Source organism: Rhipicephalus microplus, unplaced genomic scaffold (assembly GCF_043290135.1).
Source record: "Rhipicephalus microplus isolate Deutch F79 unplaced genomic scaffold, USDA_Rmic scaffold_175, whole genome shotgun sequence".
NCBI classification, from domain to species: Eukaryota; Metazoa; Arthropoda; class Arachnida; order Ixodida; family Ixodidae; genus Rhipicephalus; species Rhipicephalus microplus.
The window spans coordinates 222,501-232,281 of record NW_027464746.1 but is presented as its reverse complement, the minus strand read 5'-3'; the positions used below and the strand labels follow the sequence as shown (position 1 = coordinate 232,281).

Sequence of the window (9,781 nt, the reverse complement as noted above, 5' to 3'; positions counted from 1 at the left end):
TAGGAAAAAAAAAAAAAACACTTGTTCGCCGTTTTCTGCGCCGTGACTGGCAGCACTCCGGCGAAGCGAAACGGGGTCGATTCGAGCACGATATCGGCGTCTTTCGACGTGCTCGCCGGCGACCGTCGCACGAGTACGTCGCACGAGCGCGTCTGCCGGGGCGCCGTTTGCGAAGCCGACGCAAAAGTGGGAACCGCCGCTCGGATGATCGCCGCTTTCGGCAGAGTGAGTGTTGGCACTCCGGGGAAGCGAAACAGCGTGAATGCGCCCACGAAATCGGCGTATTTTGAAGTGCCCGCCGGCGACCGTCGCACGAGTACGGTAAACCGCGTCAGCCGGGGCGTAGTTCGGGACGCCGACGAAAAAGTGGGAAGCGCAACTCGGATCTTCGCCGTTTTTGCAGGAGTGAGTGGCGGCCCTCCTGCGAGACCAAGAAGCATCGATTCGTGCACGAATTCGGCGCCTTTCGACGTGATCGCCGGCGACCGTCGCTCGAGTAGGGCAAACCGCGTCTGCCGGGGCGGGCTTCGGGACGCCGATGCGAAAGTGGGAAACGCTGCTCGGATGTTCGCCGTTTTTGGCCGAGTGAGTGCTGGCACTCGGGCGAAGCCAAACGGGGCCGATTACGGCACGATATCGGCGTCTTTCGACGTGCCCGGCGGCGACCGTCGCACGAGTACGGTAAACCGCGTCAGCCCGGGCGGAGTTCGGGACGCCGATGCGAAAGTGGAGAACGCCGCTCGGATCTTCGCCGTTTTTGGAGGAGTGAGTGGCGGCACTCCGGAGAAGCCAAGGAGCGCCAATTAGCGCACGATATCGGCGTCTTTCGACGCGCTCGCCGGCGACCGTCGAACGAGTAGGGCAAACCGCGTCTGCCGGGGCGGGGTTTACGACGCCGACGCAAAAGTGGGAACCGCCGCTCGGATGTTGGCCGTTTTTGGCAGAGTGAGTGCTGGCACACCGGCGACGCGAAAGAGCGCGAAAGCGCCCACGAAAGTGGCGTATTTGGACGTGCTTGACGGCGACCGCTGCAGGAGTACGAAAAACCACGTCAGCCGGGGCGAGCACCCACGGCGGTCTGGGTGCTTATCGCTGCTATTATAGGGGCACCCCGGCAGACGCAGAAAAAAAAAATTTTTTTTCGACCTTCTTTTTTGCTGGTCGAGCTCGGGTAACCCAGGTCGCAATGGGAGCCGCGCACGAAAGCGGCGTCGCGAGACGCGTTCGCGGTCGCTAGTCGCACGAGCTCGGCAACCGCGTCAGCCGGCGCGGAGTTCGGGATGCCGACGGCTAAGTGGGTACCGCTGCTCGGATGTTCGCCGTTTTTGGCCGAGTGAGTGCTGGCACTCCGGCGAAGCGAAACGGGGCCGATTCGGGCACGATATCGGCGTATTTCGACGTGCTCGCCGGCGACCGTCGCACGAGTACGGCAAAGCGCGTCTGCCGGGGCGAGGTTTGCGATGCCGACGAAAAAGTGGGAAGCGCCGCTCGGATCTTCGCCGTTTTTGCAGGAGTGAGTGGCGGCCCTCCTGCGAGACCAAGAAGCATCGACTCGCGCACGATATCGGTGTCTTTCGACGTGCCCGCCGGCCACCGCCGCACGAGTACGGCAAACCGCGTATGCCGGGGCGGGGTTGGCGACGCCGACGCAAAAGTGGGAACCGCCACTAGGATGTTCGCCGTTTTTGGCAGAGTGAGTGCTGGCACACCGGCGACGCGAAAGAGCGCGAAAGCGCCCACGAAAGTGGCGTATTTGGACGTGCTTGACGGCGACCGCTGCAGGAGTACGAAAAACCACGTCAGCCGGGGCGAGCGACCCACGGCGGTCTGGGTGCTTATCGCTGCTATTATAGGGGCACCCCGGCAGACGCAGAAAAAAAAAATTTTTTTTCGACCTTCTTTTTTGCTGGTCGAGCTCGGGTAACCCAGGTCGCAATGGGAGCCGCGCACGAAAGCGGCGTCGCGAGACGCGTTCGCGGTCGCTAGTCGCACGAGCTCGGCAACCGCGTCAGCCGGCGCGGAGTTCGGGATGCCGACGGCTAAGTGGGTACCGCTGCTCGGATGTTCGCCGTTTTTGGCCGAGTGAGTGCTGGCACTCCGGCGAAGCGAAACGGGGCCGATTCGGGCACGATATCGGCGTATTTCGACGTGCTCGCCGGCGACCGTCGCACGAGTACGGCAAAGCGCGTCTGCCGGGGCGAGGTTTGCGATGCCGACGAAAAAGTGGGAAGCGCCGCTCGGATCTTCGCCGTTTTTGCAGGAGTGAGTGGCGGCCCTCCTGCGAGACCAAGAAGCATCGACTCGCGCACGATATCGGTGTCTTTCGACGTGCCCGCCGGCCACCGCCGCACGAGTACGGCAAACCGCGTATGCCGGGGCGGGGTTGGCGACGCCGACGCAAAAGTGGGAACCGCCACTAGGATGTTCGCCGTTTTTGGCAGAGTGAGTGCTGGCACTCCGGCGAAGCGAAAGAGCGCGAATGCGCCCACGAAAGTGGCGTGTTTGGACGTGCTTGACGACGACCACCGCAGGAAAACGAAAAACCACGTCAGCCGGGGCGAGCGACCCATGGCGGTCTGGGTGCTTATCGCTGCTATTATAGGGGCACCCCGGCAGACGCAAAAAAAAAAAAATTTTTTTTCGACATTCTTTCTTGCTCGTCGACCTCGGGTGACCCAGGTCGCAGTGGGAGCCGCGCACGAAAGCGGCGTCGCGAGACGGCTTCGCGGTCGCTAGTCGCACGAGCTCGGCAACCGCGTCTGCCGGGGCGGAGTTCGGGACGCCGACGGCTAAGTGGGAACCGCCGCTCGGATGTTCGCCGTTTGTGGCCGAGTGAGTGCTGGCACTCCGGCGAAGCCAAACGGGGCCGATTCCGGCACGATATCGGCGTCTTTCTACGTGCTCGCCGGCGACCGTCGCACGAGTACGGCAAAGTGCGTCTGCCGGGGCGGGGTTTGCGACGCGTACGCAATAGTGAGAACCGTCGCTCGGATGTTCGTCGTCTTTCGCCGAGCCAGTGCTGGCACTCCGGCGAAGCCGAACGGAGCCGATTCGGGCACGATATCGGCGTCTTTCCACGTGCTCGCCGGCGACCGTCGCACGAGTACGGTAAACCGCGTCAGCCGGGGCGGAGTTCGGGACGCCGATGCGAAAGTGGGAAGCGCCGCTCGGATCTTCGCCGTTTTTGGAGGAGTCAGTGGCGGCACTCCGGTGAAGCCAAGGTGCGCCAATTCGCGCACGATATCGGCGTCTTTCGACGTGCCCGCCGGCCACCGTCGCACGAGTACGGCAAACCTCGTCTGCCGGGGCGGGGTTTGCGACGCCGACGCAAAAGTGGGAACCGCCGCTCGGATGTTCGCCGTTTTTGGCAGAGTGAGTGCTGGCACTCCGGCGAAGCGAAAGAGCGTGAATGCGCCCACGAAAGTAGCGTATTTGGACGTGCTTGACGGCGACCGCCGCAGGAGTACGAAAAACCACGTCAGCCGGGGCGAGCGACCCACGGCGGTCTGGGTGCTTATCGCTGCTATTATAGGGGCACCCCGGCAGACGCAGAAAGAAAAAAAAAAAAAATGGGGACATGGCGTGCGTCACCGTGCGGCTTCGCAGCGTTGCCGAAGTCGCCGAGCCCTTCGACTGAGCCGAACGGCGGACAGGGAACGTTGGTCGGCCGTTCTAACCTGTCGGTGCCACGCCGAGACGTCGTTAAGGAAAACCGCGTCGTGGGCCTCTACGACGCCGTCGAGTCGTTGTACGTTTGGTGTCCAGCGTGTCGGCGGCGAGTAGCGGACACGTCGTTCACGACTTCGGTCTTTCGCAGTCGACGCGAACTTGCGGAGAGTCGTGGTGCCTCACGTTTTCGGCAGAAACCGCGGCGGAATTTTCCCGTGCGTGCGCGCACGACCTCGGTGCTGTGCCGTCAGCGTAGTGTTGCACAAACTCGTGGCCTACCCAAGGTGCGGTACGTTTGCGGCCGTATCCTCGGTGGGAATTTCGTGAGTAGGGTCGCAAATTCTACGACCTCGGCGGGTTTGAGAGCGACGTAGACTTGTGGCACGCTCAACGTGCCACACGTTTCGGGGCACACCCGCGGTGAAATTTTCTCGAGTACGCTCGTATTAGTGCCCAAGGAGGTCTGGGTACTTATCGCTGCTATTATGTGGGGGTTCTCGTGAGCGGCGTACGCGAAAGCGACCGGGTGTCTGATATGCGGCGGGCTTCGGCCTCGTCAAGCGTGTCCTCGGGTCTGCTCCAGGGGAATCCACGGCAGTCGTCTGCAGCCTCATCCGCTTGATGCGTTAGGGGCTGGTTGTCGGACGGTGCCGTTTTACCACGATATCGAGGTGTGTTCCGTGTCGTCCTCGGGCGATTCAGATGCGAAAGCGCCGAAGACGCGGGCGTGACCCGTCGTCTGGCGGCTTTGCAGTCTCGGCTCCTTTGCTAGTTCCGGCCGGTCCACCGACAGTGCAGCGGGCTTGGGCAACCCGCACGGCGCGACCGAGTCGATGCAACGAAAAAGAGCGAGCATGAACGTGCTTCTTGCCGCACGGCTCCCACTCGTCTTTCGGGAAGGTTGTGCCGTAGCGAGCTCGAACGCCGTCATCTCGGAGTGCAAAATAAGCGTGTTGGGGCGCCTGAAGGTGGCCTCCGCCGCACACAGACTGCGTCCGGCCCGCCGAAGGCGAGGACGGACGCGCAGTCGAACGATTACCTGGTTGATCCTGCCAGTAATCATATGCTTGTCTCAAAGATTAAGCCATGCATGTCTAAGTACATGCCGAAATAAGGCGAAACCGCGAATGGCTCATTAAATCAGTTATGGTTCCTTAGATCGTTTCTTCCTACTTGGATAACTGTGGCAATTCTAGAGCTAATACATGCAGTGAGCCTGGAGCCCTTTGGGTAACGGGTGCTTTTATTAGACCAAGATCGATCGGGTTTCGGCCCGTATTGTGTGGTGACTCTGGATAACTTTGTGCTGATCGCATGGCCACGAGCCGGCGACGTTTCTTTCAAGTGTCTGCCTTATCAACTTTCGATGGTAGGTTACTTGCTTACCATGGTTGTTACGGGTAACGGAGAATCAGGGTTCGATTCCGGAGAGGGAGCCTGAGAAACGGCTACCACATCCAAGGAAGGCAGCAGGCGCGCAAATTACCCACTCCCGGCACGGGGAGGTAGTGACGAAAAATAACAATACGGGACTCTTTTGAGGCCCCGTAATTGAAATGAGTACACTCTAAATCCTTTAACGAGGATCAATTGGAGGGCAAGTCTGGTGCCAGCAGCCGCGGTAATTCCAGCTCCAATAGCGTATACTAAAGCTGCTGCGGTTAAAAAGCTCGTAGTTGGATCTCAGTTCCAGACGAGTAGTGCATCTACCCGATGCGACGGCTCGGACTGAACATCATGCCGGTTCTTTCTTGGTGCACTTCATTGTGTGCCTCGAGATGGCCGGTGCTTTTACTTTGAAAAAATTAGAGTGCTCAACGCAGGCGAGTCGCCTGAATAAACTTGCATGGAATAATAGAACAAGACCTCGTTTCTGTTCTGTTGGTTTTTGGAATACGAGGTAATGATTAAGAGGGACGGACGGGGGCATTCGTATTGCGGCGCTAGAGGTGAAATTCTTGGACCGTCGCAAGACGAACTACTGCGAAAGCATTTGCCAAGAATGTTTTCATTGATCAAGAACGAAAGTCAGAGGTTCGAAGGCGATCAGATACCGCCCTAGTTCTGACCATAAACGATGCCAACCAGCGATCCGCCTGAGTTACTCAAATGACTCGGCGGGCAGCTTCCGGGAAACCAAAGTATTTGGGTTCCGGGGGAAGTATGGTTGCAAAGCTGAAACTTAAAGGAATTGACGGAAGGGCACCACCAGGAGTGGAGCCTGCGGCTTAATTTGACTCAACACGGGAAAACTTACCCGGCCCGGACACTGGGAGGATTGACAGATTGAGAGCTCTTTCTTGATTCGGTGGATGGTGGTGCATGGCCGTTCTTAGTTGGTGGAGCGATTTGTCTGGTTAATTCCGATAACGAACGAGACTCTAGCCTATTAAATAGGTGCGGGGTTCCCAGCACCTTACAACCTTCTTAGAGGGACAAGCGGCTCCTAGCCGCACGAAACAGAGCAATAACAGGTCTGTGATGCCCTTAGATGTCCGGGGCCGCACGCGCGCTACACTGAAGGAAGCAGCGTGTCTTTATCCCTGTCTGAAAAGACTGGGTAACCCGTGGAACTTCTTTCGTGATTGGGATAGGGGCTTGCAATTGTTCCCCTTGAACGAGGAATTCCCAGTAAGCGCGAGTCATAAGCTCGCGTTGATTACGTCCCTGCCCTTTGTACACACCGCCCGTCGCTACTACCGATTGAATGATTTAGTGAGGTCTTCGGACCGATGTCCGGCGCGGCCTTTCGGTTGCGCCGGTCTGTTGGAAAGATGACCAAACTTGATCATTTAGAGGAAGTAAAAGTCGTAACAAGGTTTCCGTAGGTGAACCTGCGGAAGGATCATTAACGGATTGTGAAGGGTGAGCGCCTCAGCTGCGTCTGCGCCCGACACTTTCTGCCGCTGACCCCGTTTGGACGCGGGGTCGGCTTTTCCCCACGGGGCTGCCTGAATGTGGAGCGGCACCCCGTGACAAATTGTTGCGCCCAGCGGACGCCAACACCGCGACCTTGGACGGTCGGCCAGGTGGCGGACGCGGGTACAAACGGCGCAACGCACTCATAGGTCGGCTTTCGACCCGCCACTGCACCGTGGCTCGAAGCGCTCGAAATGCGCGACCCGACCGCTGCGGGACCGCCTAGTACTGTAAACAGGAGCGGCGGAGCGCGAACGGCGAGTCGTGGTTACGTCGGTAGAAGGCGAGGCTGCGCGTTCCCGAAACGCCAGCCGAGTGCCCTCCCGACCGTTCGAGCGTGCAAGAACGAGACCCGACAATCGCGCGGCGACTGCCAAGTACGAGAGGAACGGCACAAGCGTCGGCGGTCGGTCAAGGAACTGGCGATGTGACGGGTCCGCTGTGCACCAGTGCATACCGTCCCGCCGTCCGCGGCAAGCGCCTCCGCGTCCTCGGGTGACGGAGGCTGCCGGTCGGTTCTTGCAGGCGAGGGATCTCGCTGGCACCGGTTCGCGTTGACGCGCGGCCGGTCATGGCACGGCGATGCGACGGCCGAGGTGCGCAGTACTCGATGGAGGAACCGCACGCTCCGATGACCGTCCCGCCCTCCGCGGCGTATGCGTACCGACCGTAATGGTTGCAGCAGCGCCGGCCGGCTTTTGAATTCGCCACACGAAACACGGTGCGAGATCGCGGTTAGGGGAGCGTCGACGTTGCCAGGCGTTTTGCTTGCTGCCGAGGGAAAGGCGGCACGGCCACGTCGCGCTCGTCGCGATTAGCGGGTCTGCGCGCTTTGGGAAGGTGCCGCAACGACTTGCCGAAAGAGGAAGCACGGAAGAACGAGGGACTTGGACGTCCCGACAATTGAACGCACTTGCGGCCAGGCCCTTGCTGGCTTCGTTCTTCCGCCTCGAGTAGGCTCGTACGCGGCTCCGGCGCCGAAAGTGGTCCTTGGCACCGACTTCGGTGGACGTGGGAAGTGCCGCGCAAGTACGGCGCGCCTGGCTCCACCTGTTGGCTAAAGTAGGCAGCCGGATCGGCATTTTGGTGTGCGGTGGCAAACCGTGGATGCGAAAAAAGCTTGTGCGATTTCGTGGAACAAAAAGCGGGGGTCCCCCTTTTTATGCGGAGGAGACCGACCCGCCTGCCGTGGTGAACCGCGACGCCACGGTAAAAACGGGAGAGGCTTGTCGATGGGACCGTGCATCCCGCGCTCCACGGAGGCCGGGAGGCGGCCGCCCGAGGAAATGTGTAGCCGTCGAGGCCCGCATCTGCGTGCACTCTTATCCAAATGGGTGTACCGCAGGCATTTTCTGGTTAGGCGGGCCAATGAGAGCGAGCACACAACGATACCTACGGGTCCGGCTTGGAGAACCGGCTTCGACGCCTCCCGAGTATTTATAGAGGGGTGGACCACGAAAGCACTCGCAAGTAGCGAAAGCGAAACGCCGTCCGAAACACACCGTTTGCTCGATTTGCGGCAGCCGAAAAAGGCGCGGCAGAGTTTTGGAGTCCAAGCGTGCGCTGAAAAGCGCCCTTCTTGGCCACTGTTTGGCCGAGTGCCAGAAACGTTTGGTTTTGACTGTACGGAATTGAACAAACACTTTTTCACGACTCTAAGCGGTGGATCACTCGGTTCTCGGGTCGATGAAGAACGCAGCCAGCTGCGAGACTTGGTGTGAATTGCAGGACACACTGAGCACTGATTCTTTGAACGCACATTGCGGCCTTGGGTCTTCCCTTGGCTTCGTCTGTCTGAGGGTCGGATCACATATCAAGAGAGCCTTCGGCGCACAAGGGAACGTGAGCCGTCGACTCGTTTTGACCGCGTCGGCAACACGGACAGCACGCTGAACACCTCACAGCGAGCGCCAACAGCGGCCACTCAAGGGCGAGACGGTGGCGACCGTCGTGCCAGAGCCCAACCGAAACGGGGGCGACCGACTGCATTGAGGATGTGGCACCTCGTTGAGACCGCCGCAGGACTTCGAGTCGGAAGGAAGCCTGCAGGGAAAGTGCGGTCGAGGTTGCGTACTCCTCTCTGCGACCGGGCGCGCAAGAGCTGCGAGAGCCACGGACGCGCAACTTTAACGCACGGTAAACACGAGGAGCGAAAGCCGGCCAGCAAAGCTTCTCCAGCCGTGCGCAAAGTGCGCGAGATCGCAGCCTTGCGTTGCGCTTGTTGCCCTCGAAGTAAGCAGGGTGTCCCGTAGACCGGGCGCTCGAACACGCTGCGGGGCCGTGCCTCCTCCAGGCTTTGCCGCGCGAACAGGGAACGTTCGCGCGCAAAGCGCAGGGAGGTGAGGAGGCTGCGCCCGACGTTTGCGGTTCGCTGCGTACGCGGTTGATGCGGAGAGCACGGCGCGACGACTTGCCGCGAAGCGGAAAAAGTCTCCCGCACGAGTTGGCGAAACGTTGGCGAAGCTTAAGGCGTTCTCGTCGTAGTCCGCCGTCGGTCTAAGTGCTTCGCAGTTCCCGTCCCGTTCAAAAAACTGGGCCACTCCAGTTGGGGCGGGGGCGACGCTACACGAGACGATGCCTCTCGCCAGGCTGCGTGGCTGCCCTTGCGGCGGCGGCGACTGGCCTCGGCGGTGTTTGGGCTTTCGACACGGTCGTTTATCACGCAACTGCTCGGACGACGCACGCGCGCAGCGGAATGCCGCTTGCCAGCCTTGTGAAGATGTGACCCTGTACAGGGTTGCGGGCGCACTTGGTAGGGCGTCGTACTCGGTTCGCGATGGGTTTACGAACGTGTCCCGTCACTTCCACGTCACACCGGTTGTGCGCCGCACGCGTGCAGCGGGGAAGCCGATTGCCAGCCTTGTGAAGAAGTGGCCCTGTACAGGGTTGCGGGCGCACTTGGTAGGGCGAGCGCACGCGGTCGTGCAGGAAGTTGATGGAAGCGAATGTATCCGCTGTCGACCTCAGATCAGGCGAGACAACCCGCTGTATTTAAGCATATCACTAAGCGGAGGAAAAGAAACCAACAGGGATTCCCCGAGTAGCTGCGAGCGAAACGGGACCGAGCCCAGCACCGAATCCCCCGTCCTTGCAGGCGGTCGGGAAATGTGGTGTATGGGAGGCGACGTTCTCGGGTGTTTGCGACGGTGCAAGTCCCCCTGACAGGGGCTTGTCCCAGAGTGGGTGCCAGGCC

The 9,781-nt window shown here is 60.3% G+C and overlaps 2 non-coding genes and 1 pseudogene across 2 annotated transcripts; all 3 read left to right on the top strand.

Moving 5' to 3' along the window:
• Nucleotides 1-4,705: 4,705 nt before the first annotated feature.
• Nucleotides 4,706-6,520, top strand: LOC142791586 (small subunit ribosomal RNA). Its single transcript, XR_012890321.1, has one exon. It is a non-coding gene; the product is annotated as a small subunit ribosomal RNA (ribosomal RNA).
• Nucleotides 6,521-8,239: 1,719 nt separating this feature from the next.
• LOC142791568 (5.8S ribosomal RNA) lies at nt 8,240-8,392 on the top strand. Its single transcript, XR_012890304.1, has one exon. It is a non-coding gene; the product is annotated as a 5.8S ribosomal RNA (ribosomal RNA).
• Nucleotides 8,393-9,546: 1,154 nt separating this feature from the next.
• LOC142791558 (large subunit ribosomal RNA) overlaps nt 9,547-9,781 on the top strand; it is an 8,307-nt pseudogene continuing 8,072 nt past the window's right edge.